Source organism: Gorilla gorilla, chromosome Y (genome assembly GCF_029281585.2).
Source record: "Gorilla gorilla gorilla isolate KB3781 chromosome Y, NHGRI_mGorGor1-v2.1_pri, whole genome shotgun sequence".
In the NCBI taxonomy this organism is placed as follows: Eukaryota; Metazoa; Chordata; class Mammalia; order Primates; family Hominidae; genus Gorilla; species Gorilla gorilla.
Genome location: NC_073248.2, coordinates 21541905 through 21558316, shown reverse-complemented (window position 1 = coordinate 21558316; position 16412 = coordinate 21541905).

The window sequence follows — 16412 nt, the reverse complement described above, 5'->3', positions numbered from 1 at the left end:
TTTACAAGTGGAGATTTCAAGCGGTGTGTTGTCAAAGGTAGAAAACGAAATATCTTACAAGAAAAATTCCAGAGAATCATTCTCAGAAACCACGTTGTGATGTGTGCGTTCCACTCACAGAGTTTAACCTTTCTTTCATGGAGCAGTTTGGAAACATTCTGTTTGTAATTTCTGCAAGTGGATACTTGGACCTCTTGAGGATTTCGTTGGAAACGGGATTTCTTCATCTAACGCTAGACAGAAGAATTCTCAGTAACTTCCCTGGGTTGCGTGTACTCAACTCACAGAGTTGAACCTTCCTTTAGACAGAGCAGATTTGAAACACTCTTTTTGCGGAAATTGCAAGTGGAGATTTCAAGGAATTTGGAGCCAATGGAAGAAAAGGAAATATCTTCGTATGAAAACTACAGAGAATCATTTTCAGAAACCACCTTGTGATGTGTGCGTACCACTCACAGAGTTTAACCTTTCTTTCCATAGAGCAGTGTGGAAACACTCTGTTTGTAACGTCTGGATGTGGATATTTGGACCTCTTTGAGGGTTTCGTTGGAAACGGGATTTCTTCATCTAATGCTAGAGAGAAGAATTCTCAGTAACTTCTTTGAGTTGCGTGTATTCAACTCAGAGAGTTGAATCTTCTTTTAGACAGAACAGATTTGAAACACTCTTTTGATCATATTTACAAGTGGAGATTTCAAGCGCTTTTCGACCACAGGTAGAAAAGGAAACATCTTCGTGTAAAAACTACAGAGAATCATTTTCAGAAACCATCTTGTGATGTGTGTGTTCCACTCACAGAGTTTAACTTTTCTTTTCATAGAGCAGTTTGGAAACACTCTGTTTGTAACATCTGCAAGTGGATATTTGGACCTCTTTGAGGATTTCATTGGAAACGGGATTTCTTCATCTAATGCTAGACAGAGGAATCCTCAGTAAATACTTTGGGTTGCGTTTATTCAACTCACAGAGTTGAACCTTCTTTTAGACGGAACAGATTTGAAACACTCTTTTTGTGGATTTACAAGTGGAGATGTCAAGCTCTTTGTTGTCAAACGTGGAAAAGGAAATATCATCCTTTCAAAATCCCAGAGAATCATTCTCAGAATCCACCTTGTGATGTGTGAGTTCCACTCATAGAGTTTAAGCTTTCTTTCATGGAGCAGTTTGGAAACACTCTGTTTGTAAAGTCTGCAAGTGGATATTTGGACCTCTTGAGGATTTCGTTGGAAACGGGATTTCTTCATCCAATGCTAGACAGAAGAATCCTCAGTAACTTCTTTGGGTTGCATGTATTCAACTCACAGAGTTGAACCATCCTTGAGACAGAGCAGATTTGAAACACTCTTTCTGTGGTATTTCCAAGTGGAGATCTCATGCGCTTTGGGGCCAATGGCAGAAAAGGAAATATCTTCCTATAAAAACTAGAGAGAATCATTCTCAGAAACCACCACATTGTGATGTGTGCGTTCCACTCACAGCGTTTAACCTTTCTTTTCATAGAGCAGTTTGGAAACACTCTGTAACGTCTGCAAGTGGATAATTGGACTTCTTTGAGGATTTCGTTGGAAACGGGATTTCTTCTTCTAATGCTACACAGAAGAATTCTCAGTAACTTCTTTGAGTTGCGTGTATTCAACTCACAGAGTTGAACCATCCTTTACAGAGAGCAGATTTGAAACACTCTTTTTATCGAATTTGCAAGTGGAGATTTCAAGCGCTTTTCGGCCACAGGTAGAAAAGGAAATATCTTCTTATATAAACTAGAGAGAATCATTCTCAGAAACCACTTTGTGATGTGTGCGTTCCACTCACAGAGTTTAACCTTTCTTTTCATAGTGCAGTTCGGAAACACTCTGTTAGTAACGTCTGCAAGTGGATAATTGGACCTCCTTGAGGATTTCGTTGTAAACGGGATTTCTTCATCTAATGCTAGACAGAATAATTCTCAGTAACTGCTTTGGGTTGGGTGTATGCAACTCACAGAGTTGAACCTTCTTTGAGACAGAACAGATTTGAAACAACACTCTTTTTGTGGAATTTACAAGTGGAGATTTCAAGCGCTTTGATGTGAAAGTTAGAAAAGGAAATGTCTTCCTATAAAATCTCCAGAGAATCATTCTGAGAAACCACGTTTTGATGTGTGCATTCCACACATAGAGTTTAACCTTTCTTTCATGGAGCAGTTTGGAAACACTCTGTTTGTAAATTCTGCAAGTGGATATTTGGACGTCTTGAGGATTTCGTTGGAAATGTGTTTTCTTCATCTAGTGCTAGACAGAAGAATCCGCACCAACTTCTTTGGGTTGCGTGTGTTCAGCTCACAGAGTTGAACCTTCCTTTAGAGAGAGGAGATTTGAAACACTCTTTTTGTGGAATTTGCAAGTGGAGATTTCAAGCACTTTGGGGCGAATTGTAGAAAAGGAAATATCTTCCTATATAAATTAGAGAGAATCATTCTCAGAAAGCACTTTGTGATGTGAGTGTTCCACTCACAGCGTTTAACCTTTCTGTTCATAGAGCAGTTTGGAAACACTCTGTTTGTAACGTCTGCAAGTGGATAATTGGAGCTCTTTGAGGATTTCGTTGGAAACGGGATTTCTTCATCTAATGCTAGACAGAAGAATTCTCAGTAACTTCTTTGAGTTGCGTGTATTCAACTCAGAGAGTTGAATCTTCTTTTAGACAGAACAGATTTGAAACACTCTTTTTATCGAATTTACAAGTGGAGATTTCAAGCGCCTTTCGGCCACAGGGAGGAAAGGAAATATCTTCGTATAAAAACTACAGAGAATCATTCTCAGGAACCACGTTGTGATGTGTGCATTCCACTCACAGAGTTTAACCTTTCTTTTTCATAGAGCAGTTTGGGAACACTCTGTTTGTAACATCTGCAAGTGGATATTTGGACCTCTTTGAGGATTTCGTTGGAAACGGGATTTCTTCATCTAATGCTCAGCAGAAGAATTCTCAGTAACTACTTTGGGTTGAGTGTATTCAACTCACACAGTTGAATCCTCTTTTAGACTGAACAGATTTGAAACCCTCTTTTTGTGAAATTTACAAGTGGAGATTTCAAGCGGTGTGTTGTCAAAGGTAGAAAACGAAATATCTTACAAGAAAAATTCCAGAGAATCATTCTCAGAAACCACGTTGTGATGTGTGCGTTCCACTCACAGAGTTTAACCTTTCTTTCATGGAGCAGTTTGGAAACATTCTGTTTGTAATTTTTGCAAGTGGATACTTGGACCTCTTGAGGATTTCGTTGGAAACGGGATTTCTTCATCTAACGCTAGACAGAAGAATTCTCAGTAACTTCCCTGGGTTGCGTGTACTCAACTCACAGAGTTGAACCTTCCTTTAGACAGAGCAGATTTGAAACACTCTTTTTGCGGAAATTGCAAGTGGAGATTTCAAGGAATTTGGAGCCAATGGAAGAAAAGGAAATATCTTCGTATGAAAACTACAGAGAATCATTTTCAGAAACCACCTTGTGATGTGTGCGTACCACTCACAGAGTTTAACCTTTCTTTCCATAGAGCAGTGTGGAAACACTCTGTTTGTAACGTCTGGATGTGGATATTTGGACCTCTTTGAGGGTTTCGTTGGAAACGGGATTTCTTCATCTAATGCTAGAGAGAAGAATTCTCAGTAACTTCTTTGAGTTGCGTGTATTCAACTCAGAGAGTTGAATCTTCTTTTAGACAGAACAGATTTGAAACACTCTTTTGATCATATTTACAAGTGGAGATTTCAAGCGCTTTTCGACCACAGGTAGAAAAGGAAACATCTTCGTGTAAAAACTACAGAGAATCATTTTCAGAAACCATCTTGTGATGTGTGTGTTCCACTCACAGAGTTTAACTTTTCTTTTCATAGAGCAGTTTGGAAACACTCTGTTTGTAACATCTGCAAGTGGATATTTGGACCTCTTTGAGGATTTCATTGGAAACGGGATTTCTTCATCTAATGCTAGACAGAGGAATCCTCAGTAAATACTTTGGGTTGCGTTTATTCAACTCACAGAGTTGAACCTTCTTTTAGACGGAACAGATTTGAAACACTCTTTTTGTGGATTTACAAGTGGAGATGTCAAGCTCTTTGTTGTCAAACGTGGAAAAGGAAATATCATCCTTTCAAAATCCCAGAGAATCATTCTCAGAATCCACCTTGTGATGTGTGAGTTCCACTCATAGAGTTTAAGCTTTCTTTCATGGAGCAGTTTGGAAACACTCTGTTTGTAAAGTCTGCAAGTGGATATTTGGACCTCTTGAGGATTTCGTTGGAAACGGGATTTCTTCATCCAATGCTAGACAGAAGAATCCTCAGTAACTTCTTTGGGTTGCATGTATTCAACTCACAGAGTTGAACCATCCTTGAGACAGAGCAGATTTGAAACACTCTTTCTGTGGTATTTCCAAGTGGAGATCTCATGCGCTTTGGGGCCAATGGCAGAAAAGGAAATATCTTCCTATAAAAACTAGAGAGAATCATTCTCAGAAACCACCACATTGTGATGTGTGCGTTCCACTCACAGCGTTTAACCTTTCTTTTCATAGAGCAGTTTGGAAACACTCTGTAACGTCTGCAAGTGGATAATTGGACTTCTTTGAGGATTTCGTTGGAAACGGGATTTCTTCTTCTAATGCTACACAGAAGAATTCTCAGTAACTTCTTTGAGTTGCGTGTATTCAACTCACAGAGTTGAACCATCCTTTACAGAGAGCAGATTTGAAACACTCTTTTTATCGAATTTGCAAGTGGAGATTTCAAGCGCTTTTCGGCCACAGGTAGAAAAGGAAATATCTTCTTATATAAACTAGAGAGAATCATTCTCAGAAACCACCTTGTGATGTGTGCGTACCACTCACAGAGTTTAACCTTTCTTTCCATAGAGCAGTGTGGAAACACTCTGTTTGTAACGTCTGGATGTGGATATTTGGACCTCTTTGAGGGTTTCGTTGGAAACGGGATTTCTTCATCTAATGCTAGAGAGAAGAATTCTCAGTAACTTCTTTGAGTTGCGTGTATTCAACTCAGAGAGTTGAATCTTCTTTTAGACAGAACAGATTTGAAACACTCTTTTGATCATATTTACAAGTGGAGATTTCAAGCGCTTTTCGACCACAGGTAGAAAAGGAAACATCTTCGTGTAAAAACTACAGAGAATCATTTTCAGAAACCATCTTGTGATGTGTGTGTTCCACTCACAGAGTTTAACTTTTCTTTTCATAGAGCAGTTTGGAAACACTCTGTTTGTAACATCTGCAAGTGGATATTTGGACCTCTTTGAGGATTTCATTGGAAACGGGATTTCTTCATCTAATGCTAGACAGAGGAATCCTCAGTAAATACTTTGGGTTGCGTTTATTCAACTCACAGAGTTGAACCTTCTTTTAGACGGAACAGATTTGAAACACTCTTTTTGTGGATTTACAAGTGGAGATGTCAAGCTCTTTGTTGTCAAACGTGGAAAAGGAAATATCATCCTTTCAAAATCCCAGAGAATCATTCTCAGAATCCACCTTGTGATGTGTGAGTTCCACTCATAGAGTTTAAACTTTCTTTCATGGAGCAGTTTGGAAACACTCTGTTTGTAAAGTCTGCAAGTGGATATTTGGACCTCTTGAGGATTTCGTTGGAAACGGGATTTCTTCATCCAATGCTAGACAGAAGAATCCTCAGTAACTTCTTTGGGTTGCATGTATTCAACTCACAGAGTTGAACCATCCTTGAGACAGAGCAGATTTGAAACACTCTTTCTGTGGTATTTCCAAGTGGAGATCTCATGCGCTTTTGGGCCAATGGCAGAAAAGGAAATATCTTCCTATAAAAACTAGAGAGAATCATTCTCAGAAACCACCACATTGTGATGTGTGCGTTCCACTCACAGCGTTTAACCTTTCTTTTCATAGAGCAGTTTGGAAACACTCTGTAACGTCTGCAAGTGGATAATTGGACTTCTTTGAGGATTTCGTTGGAAACGGGATTTCTTCTTCTAATGCTACACAGAAGAATTCTCAGTAACTTCTTTGAGTTGCGTGTATTCAACTCACAGAGTTGAACCATCCTTTACAGAGAGCAGATTTGAAACACTCTTTTTATCGAATTTGCAAGTGGAGATTTCAAGCGCTTTTCGGCCACAGGTAGAAAAGGAAATATCTTCTTATATAAACTAGAGAGAATCATTCTCAGAAACCACCTTGTGATGTGTGCGTACCACTCACAGAGTTTAACCTTTCTTTCCATAGAGCAGTGTGGAAACACTCTGTTTGTAACGTCTGGATGTGGATATTTGGACCTCTTTGAGGGTTTCGTTGGAAACGGGATTTCTTCATCTAATGCTAGAGAGAAGAATTCTCAGTAACTTCTTTGAGTTGCGTGTATTCAACTCAGAGAGTTGAATCTTCTTTTAGACAGAACAGATTTGAAACACTCTTTTGATCATATTTACAAGTGGAGATTTCAAGCGCTTTTCGACCACAGGTAGAAAAGGAAACATCTTCGTGTAAAAACTACAGAGAATCATTTTCAGAAACCATCTTGTGATGTGTGTGTTCCACTCACAGAGTTTAACTTTTCTTTTCATAGAGCAGTTTGGAAACACTCTGTTTGTAACATCTGCAAGTGGATATTTGGACCTCTTTGAGGATTTCATTGGAAACGGGATTTCTTCATCTAATGCTAGACAGAGGAATCCTCAGTAAATACTTTGGGTTGCGTTTATTCAACTCACAGAGTTGAACCTTCTTTTAGACGGAACAGATTTGAAACACTCTTTTTGTGGATTTACAAGTGGAGATGTCAAGCTCTTTGTTGTCAAACGTGGAAAAGGAAATATCATCCTTTCAAAATCCCAGAGAATCATTCTCAGAATCCACCTTGTGATGTGTGAGTTCCACTCATAGAGTTTAAGCTTTCTTTCATGGAGCAGTTTGGAAACACTCTGTTTGTAAAGTCTGCAAGTGGATATTTGGACCTCTTGAGGATTTCGTTGGAAACGGGATTTCTTCATCCAATGCTAGACAGAAGAATCCTCAGTAACTTCTTTGGGTTGCATGTATTCAACTCACAGAGTTGAACCATCCTTGAGACAGAGCAGATTTGAAACACTCTTTCTGTGGTATTTCCAAGTGGAGATCTCATGCGCTTTGGGGCCAATGGCAGAAAAGGAAATATCTTCCTATAAAAACTAGAGAGAATCATTCTCAGAAACCACCACATTGTGATGTGTGCGTTCCACTCACAGCGTTTAACCTTTCTTTTCATAGAGCAGTTTGGAAACACTCTGTAACGTCTGCAAGTGGATAATTGGACTTCTTTGAGGATTTCGTTGGAAACGGGATTTCTTCTTCTAATGCTACACAGAAGAATTCTCAGTAACTTCTTTGAGTTGCGTGTATTCAACTCACAGAGTTGAACCATCCTTTACAGAGAGCAGATTTGAAACACTCTTTTTATCGAATTTGCAAGTGGAGATTTCAAGCGCTTTTCGGCCACAGGTAGAAAAGGAAATATCTTCTTATATAAACTAGAGAGAATCATTCTCAGAAACCACTTTGTGATGTGTGCGTTCCACTCACAGAGTTTAACCTTTCTTTTCATAGTGCAGTTCGGAAACACTCTGTTAGTAACGTCTGCAAGTGGATAATTGGACCTCCTTGAGGATTTCGTTGTAAACGGGATTTCTTCATCTAATGCTAGACAGAATAATTCTCAGTAACTGCTTTGGGTTGGGTGTATGCAACTCACAGAGTTGAACCTTCTTTGAGACAGAACAGATTTGAAACAACACTCTTTTTGTGGAATTTACAAGTGGAGATTTCAAGCGCTTTGATGTGAAAGTTAGAAAAGGAAATGTCTTCCTATAAAATCTCCAGAGAATCATTCTGAGAAACCACGTTTTGATGTGTGCATTCCACACATAGAGTTTAACCTTTCTTTCATGGAGCAGTTTGGAAACACTCTGTTTGTAAATTCTGCAAGTGGATATTTGGACGTCTTGAGGATTTCGTTGGAAATGTGTTTTCTTCATCTAGTGCTAGACAGAAGAATCCGCACCAACTTCTTTGGGTTGCGTGTGTTCAGCTCACAGAGTTGAACCTTCCTTTAGAGAGAGGAGATTTGAAACACTCTTTTTGTGGAATTTGCAAGTGGAGATTTCAAGCACTTTGGGGCGAATTGTAGAAAAGGAAATATCTTCCTATATAAATTAGAGAGAATCATTCTCAGAAAGCACTTTGTGATGTGAGTGTTCCACTCACAGCGTTTAACCTTTCTGTTCATAGAGCAGTTTGGAAACACTCTGTTTGTAACGTCTGCAAGTGGATAATTGGAGCTCTTTGAGGATTTCGTTGGAAACGGGATTTCTTCATCTAATGCTAGACAGAAGAATTCTCAGTAACTTCTTTGAGTTGCGTGTATTCAACTCAGAGAGTTGAATCTTCTTTTAGACAGAACAGATTTGAAACACTCTTTTTATCGAATTTACAAGTGGAGATTTCAAGCGCCTTTCGGCCACAGGGAGGAAAGGAAATATCTTCGTATAAAAACTACAGAGAATCATTCTCAGAAACCACGTTGTGATGTGAGTATTCCACTCACAGGTTTTACCCTTTCTTTTTCATAGAGCAGTTTGGGAACACTCTGTTTGTAACATCTGCAAGTGGATATTTGGACCTCTTTGAGGATTTCGTTGGAAACGGGATTTCTTCATCTAATGCTCAGCAGAAGAATTCTCAGTAACTAGTTTGGGTTGAGTGTATTCATCTCACACAGTTGAATCCTCTTTTAGACAGAACAGATTTGAAACCCTCTTTTTGTGAAATTTACAAGTGGAGATTTCAAGCGGTTTCTTGTCAAAGTTAGAAAACGAAATATCTTACAAGAAAAATTCCAGAGAATCATTCTCAGAAACCACGTTGTGATGTGTGCGTTCCACTCACAGAGTTTAACCTTTCTTTCATGGAGCAGTGTGGAAACATTCTGTTTGTAATTTCTGCAAGTGGATACTTGGACCTCTTGAGGATTTCGTTGGAAACGGGATTTCTTCATCTAATGCTAGACAGAAGAATTCTCAGTAACTTCCCTGGGTTGCGTGTACTCAACTCACAGAGTTGAACCTTCCTTTAGACAGAGCAGATTTGAAACACTCTTTTTGCGGAAATTGCAAGTGGAGATTTCAAGGAATTTGGAGCCAATGGAAGAAAAGGAAATATCTTCGTATGAAAACTACAGAGAATCATTTTCAGAAACCACCTTGTGATGTGTGCGTACCACTCACAGAGTTTAACCTTTCTTTCCATAGAGCAGTGTGGAAACACTCTGTTTCTAACGTCTGGATGTGGATATTTGGACCTCTTTGAGGGTTTCGTTGGAAACGGGATTTCTTCATCTAATGCTAGAGAGAAGAATTCTCAGTAACTTCTTTGAGTTGCGTGTATTCAACTCAGAGAGTTGAATCTTCTTTTAGACAGAACAGATTTGAAACACTCTTTTGATCATATTTACAAGTGGAGATTTCAAGCGCTTTTCGACCACAGGTAGAAAAGGAAACATCTTCGTGTAAAAACTACAGAGAATCATTTTCAGAAACCATCTTGTGATGTGTGTGTTCCACTCACAGAGTTTAACTTTTCTTTTCATAGAGCAGTTTGGAAACACTCTGTTTGTAACATCTGCAAGTGGATATTTGGACCTCTTTGAGGATTTCATTGGAAACGGGATTTCTTCATCTAATGCTAGACAGAGGAATCCTCAGTAAATACTTTGGGTTGCGTTTATTCAACTCACAGAGTTGAACCTTCTTTTAGACGGAACAGATTTGAAACACTCTTTTTGTGGATTTACAAGTGGAGATGTCAAGCTCTTTGTTGTCAAACGTGGAAAAGGAAATATCATCCTTTCAAAATCCCAGAGAATCATTCTCAGAATCCACCTTGTGATGTGTGAGTTCCACTCATAGAGTTTAAGCTTTCTTTCATGGAGCAGTTTGGAAACACTCTGTTTGTAAAGTCTGCAAGTGGATATTTGGACCTCTTGAGGATTTCGTTGGAAACGGGATTTCTTCATCCAATGCTAGACAGAAGAATCCTCAGTAACTTCTTTGGGTTGCATGTATTCAACTCACAGAGTTGAACCATCCTTGAGACAGAGCAGATTTGAAACACTCTTTCTGTGGTATTTCCAAGTGGAGATCTCATGCGCTTTTGGGCCAATGGCAGAAAAGGAAATATCTTCCTATAAAAACTAGAGAGAATCATTCTCAGAAACCACCACATTGTGATGTGTGCGTTCCACTCACAGCGTTTAACCTTTCTTTTCATAGAGCAGTTTGGAAACACTCTGTAACGTCTGCAAGTGGATAATTGGACTTCTTTGAGGATTTCGTTGGAAACGGGATTTCTTCTTCTAATGCTACACAGAAGAATTCTCAGTAACTTCTTTGAGTTGCGTGTATTCAACTCACAGAGTTGAACCATCCTTTACAGAGAGCAGATTTGAAACACTCTTTTTATCGAATTTGCAAGTGGAGATTTCAAGCGCTTTTCGGCCACAGGTAGAAAAGGAAATATCTTCTTATATAAACTAGAGAGAATCATTCTCAGAAACCACTTTGTGATGTGTGCGTTCCACTCACAGAGTTTAACCTTTCTTTTCATAGTGCAGTTCGGAAACACTCTGTTAGTAACGTCTGCAAGTGGATAATTGGACCTCCTTGAGGATTTCGTTGTAAACGGGATTTCTTCATCTAATGCTAGACAGAATAATTCTCAGTAACTGCTTTGGGTTGGGTGTATGCAACTCACAGAGTTGAACCTTCTTTGAGACAGAACAGATTTGAAACAACACTCTTTTTGTGGAATTTACAAGTGGAGATTTCAAGCGCTTTGATGTGAAAGTTAGAAAAGGAAATGTCTTCCTATAAAATCTCCAGAGAATCATTCTGAGAAACCACGTTTTGATGTGTGCATTCCACACATAGAGTTTAACCTTTCTTTCATGGAGCAGTTTGGAAACACTCTGTTTGTAAATTCTGCAAGTGGATATTTGGACGTCTTGAGGATTTCGTTGGAAATGTGTTTTCTTCATCTAGTGCTAGACAGAAGAATCCGCACCAACTTCTTTGGGTTGCGTGTGTTCAGCTCACAGAGTTGAACCTTCCTTTAGAGAGAGGAGATTTGAAACACTCTTTTTGTGGAATTTGCAAGTGGAGATTTCAAGCACTTTGGGGCGAATTGTAGAAAAGGAAATATCTTCCTATATAAATTAGAGAGAATCATTCTCAGAAAGCACTTTGTGATGTGAGTGTTCCACTCACAGCGTTTAACCTTTCTGTTCATAGAGCAGTTTGGAAACACTCTGTTTGTAACGTCTGCAAGTGGATAATTGGAGCTCTTTGAGGATTTCGTTGGAAACGGGATTTCTTCATCTAATGCTAGACAGAAGAATTCTCAGTAACTTCTTTGAGTTGCGTGTATTCAACTCAGAGAGTTGAATCTTCTTTTAGACAGAACAGATTTGAAACACTCTTTTTATCGAATTTACAAGTGGAGATTTCAAGCGCCTTTCGGCCACAGGGAGGAAAGGAAATATCTTCGTATAAAAACTACAGAGAATCATTCTCAGAAACCACGTTGTGATGTGTGTATTCCACTCACAGGTTTTACCCTTTCTTTTTCATAGAGCAGTTTGGGAACACTCTGTTTGTAACATCTGCAAGTGGATATTTGGACCTCTTTGAGGATTTCGTTGGAAACGGGATTTCTTCATCTAATGCTCGGCAGAAGAATTCTCAGTAACTACTTTGGGTTGAGTGTATTCAACTCACACAGTTGAATCCTCTTTTAGACTGAACAGATTTGAAACCCTCTTTTTGTGAAATTTACAAGTGGAGATTTCAAGCGGTGTGTTGTCAAAGGTAGAAAACGAAATATCTTACAAGAAAAATTCCAGAGAATCATTCTCAGAAACCACGTTGTGATGTGTGCGTTCCACTCACAGAGTTTAACCTTTCTTTCATGGAGCAGTTTGGAAACATTCTGTTTGTAATTTCTGCAAGTGGATACTTGGACCTCTTGAGGATTTCGTTGGAAACGGGATTTCTTCATCTAACGCTAGACAGAAGAATTCTCAGTAACTTCCCTGGGTTGCGTGTACTCAACTCACAGAGTTGAACCTTCCTTTAGACAGAGCAGATTTGAAACACTCTTTTTGCGGAAATTGCAAGTGGAGATTTCAAGGAATTTGGAGCCAATGGAAGAAAAGGAAATATCTTCGTATGAAAACTACAGAGAATCATTTTCAGAAACCACCTTGTGATGTGTGCGTAGCACTCACAGAGTTTAACCTTTCTTTCCATAGAGCAGTGTGGAAACACTCTGTTTGTAACGTCTGGATGTGGATATTTGGACCTCTTTGAGGGTTTCGTTGGAAACGGGATTTCTTCATCTAATGCTAGAGAGAAGAATTCTCAGTAACTTCTTTGAGTTGCGTGTATTCAACTCAGAGAGTTGAATCTTCTTTTAGACAGAACAGATTTGAAACACTCTTTTGATCATATTTACAAGTGGAGATTTCAAGCGCTTTTCGACCACAGGTAGAAAAGGAAACATCTTCGTGTAAAAACTACAGAGAATCATTTTCAGAAACCATCTTGTGATGTGTGTGTTCCACTCACAGAGTTTAACTTTTCTTTTCATAGAGCAGTTTGGAAACACTCTGTTTGTAACATCTGCAAGTGGATATTTGGACCTCTTTGAGGATTTCATTGGAAACGGGATTTCTTCATCTAATGCTAGACAGAGGAATCCTCAGTAAATACTTTGGGTTGCGTTTATTCAACTCACAGAGTTGAACCTTCTTTTAGACGGAACAGATTTGAAACACTCTTTTTGTGGATTTACAAGTGGAGATGTCAAGCTCTTTGTTGTCAAACGTGGAAAAGGAAATATCATCCTTTCAAAATCCCAGAGAATCATTCTCAGAATCCACCTTGTGATGTGTGAGTTCCACTCATAGAGTTTAAGCTTTCTTTCATGGAGCAGTTTGGAAACACTCTGTTTGTAAAGTCTGCAAGTGGATATTTGGACCTCTTGAGGATTTCGTTGGAAACGGGATTTCTTCATCCAATGCTAGACAGAAGAATCCTCAGTAACTTCTTTGGGTTGCATGTATTCAACTCACAGAGTTGAACCATCCTTGAGACAGAGCAGATTTGAAACACTCTTTCTGTGGTATTTCCAAGTGGAGATCTCATGCGCTTTGGGGCCAATGGCAGAAAAGGAAATATCTTCCTATAAAAACTAGAGAGAATCATTCTCAGAAACCACCACATTGTGATGTGTGCGTTCCACTCACAGCGTTTAACCTTTCTTTTCATAGAGCAGTTTGGAAACACTCTGTAACGTCTGCAAGTGGATAATTGGACTTCTTTGAGGATTTCGTTGGAAACGGGATTTCTTCTTCTAATGCTACACAGAAGAATTCTCAGTAACTTCTTTGAGTTGCGTGTATTCAACTCACAGAGTTGAACCATCCTTTACAGAGAGCAGATTTGAAACACTCTTTTTATCGAATTTGCAAGTGGAGATTTCAAGCGCTTTTCGGCCACAGGTAGAAAAGGAAATATCTTCTTATATAAACTAGAGAGAATCATTCTCAGAAACCACTTTGTGATGTGTGCGTTCCACTCACAGAGTTTAACCTTTCTTTTCATAGTGCAGTTCGGAAACACTCTGTTAGTAACGTCTGCAAGTGGATAATTGGACCTCCTTGAGGATTTCGTTGTAAACGGGATTTCTTCATCTAATGCTAGACAGAATAATTCTCAGTAACTGCTTTGGGTTGGGTGTATGCAACTCACAGAGTTGAACCTTCTTTGAGACAGAACAGATTTGAAACAACACTCTTTTTGTGGAATTTACAAGTGGAGATTTCAAGCGCTTTGATGTGAAAGTTAGAAAAGGAAATGTCTTCCTATAAAATCTCCAGAGAATCATTCTGAGAAACCACGTTTTGATGTGTGCATTCCACACATAGAGTTTAACCTTTCTTTCATGGAGCAGTTTGGAAACACTCTGTTTGTAAATTCTGCAAGTGGATATTTGGACGTCTTGAGGATTTCGTTGGAAATGTGTTTTCTTCATCTAGTGCTAGACAGAAGAATCCGCACCAACTTCTTTGGGTTGCGTGTGTTCAGCTCACAGAGTTGAACCTTCCTTTAGAGAGAGGAGATTTGAAACACTCTTTTTGTGGAATTTGCAAGTGGAGATTTCAAGCACTTTGGGGCGAATTGTAGAAAAGGAAATATCTTCCTATATAAATTAGAGAGAATCATTCTCAGAAAGCACTTTGTGATGTGAGTGTTCCACTCACAGCGTTTAACCTTTCTGTTCATAGAGCAGTTTGGAAACACTCTGTTTGTAACGTCTGCAAGTGGATAATTGGAGCTCTTTGAGGATTTCGTTGGAAACGGGATTTCTTCATCTAATGCTAGACAGAAGAATTCTCAGTAACTTCTTTGAGTTGCGTGTATTCAACTCAGAGAGTTGAATCTTCTTTTAGACAGAACAGATTTGAAACACTCTTTTTATCGAATTTACAAGTGGAGATTTCAAGCGCCTTTCGGCCACAGGGAGGAAAGGAAATATCTTCGTATAAAAACTACAGAGAATCATTCTCAGGAACCACGTTGTGATGTGTGCATTCCACTCACAGAGTTTAACCTTTCTTTTTCATAGAGCAGTTTGGGAACACTCTGTTTGTAACATCTGCAAGTGGATATTTGGACCTCTTTGAGGATTTCGTTGGAAACGGGATTTCTTCATCTAATGCTCAGCAGAAGAATTCTCAGTAACTACTTTGGGTTGAGTGTATTCAACTCACACAGTTGAATCCTCTTTTAGACTGAACAGATTTGAAACCCTCTTTTTGTGAAATTTACAAGTGGAGATTTCAAGCGGTGTGTTGTCAAAGGTAGAAAACGAAATATCTTACAAGAAAAATTCCAGAGAATCATTCTCAGAAACCACGTTGTGATGTGTGCGTTCCACTCACAGAGTTTAACCTTTCTTTCATGGAGCAGTTTGGAAACATTCTGTTTGTAATTTCTGCAAGTGGATACTTGGACCTCTTGAGGATTTCGTTGGAAACGGGATTTCTTCATCTAACGCTAGACAGAAGAATTCTCAGTAACTTCCCTGGGTTGCGTGTACTCAACTCACAGAGTTGAACCTTCCTTTAGACAGAGCAGATTTGAAACACTCTTTTTGCGGAAATTGCAAGTGGAGATTTCAAGGAATTTGGAGCCAATGGAAGAAAAGGAAATATCTTCGTATGAAAACTACAGAGAATCATTTTCAGAAACCACCTTGTGATGTGTGCGTACCACTCACAGAGTTTAACCTTTCTTTCCATAGAGCAGTGTGGAAACACTCTGTTTGTAACGTCTGGATGTGGATATTTGGACCTCTTTGAGGGTTTCGTTGGAAACGGGATTTCTTCATCTAATGCTAGAGAGAAGAATTCTCAGTAACTTCTTTGAGTTGCGTGTATTCAACTCAGAGAGTTGAATCTTCTTTTAGACAGAACAGATTTGAAACACTCTTTTGATCATATTTACAAGTGGAGATTTCAAGCGCTTTTCGACCACAGGTAGAAAAGGAAACATCTTCGTGTAAAAACTACAGAGAATCATTTTCAGAAACCATCTTGTGATGTGTGTGTTCCACTCACAGAGTTTAACTTTTCTTTTCATAGAGCAGTTTGGAAACACTCTGTTTGTAACATCTGCAAGTGGATATTTGGACCTCTTTGAGGATTTCATTGGAAACGGGATTTCTTCATCTAATGCTAGACAGAGGAATCCTCAGTAAATACTTTGGGTTGCGTTTATTCAACTCACAGAGTTGAACCTTCTTTTAGACGGAACAGATTTGAAACACTCTTTTTGTGGATTTACAAGTGGAGATGTCAAGCTCTTTGTTGTCAAACGTGGAAAAGGAAATATCATCCTTTCAAAATCCCAGAGAATCATTCTCAGAATCCACCTTGTGATGTGTGAGTTCCACTCATAGAGTTTAAGCTTTCTTTCATGGAGCAGTTTGGAAACACTCTGTTTGTAAAGTCTGCAAGTGGATATTTGGACCTCTTGAGGATTTCGTTGGAAACGGGATTTCTTCATCCAATGCTAGACAGAAGAATCCTCAGTAACTTCTTTGGGTTGCATGTATTCAACTCACAGAGTTGAACCATCCTTGAGACAGAGCAGATTTGAAACACTCTTTCTGTGGTATTTCCAAGTGGAGATCTCATGCGCTTTGGGGCCAATGGCAGAAAAGGAAATATCTTCCTATAAAAACTAGAGAGAATCATTCTCAGAAACCACCACATTGTGATGTGTGCGTTCCACTCAC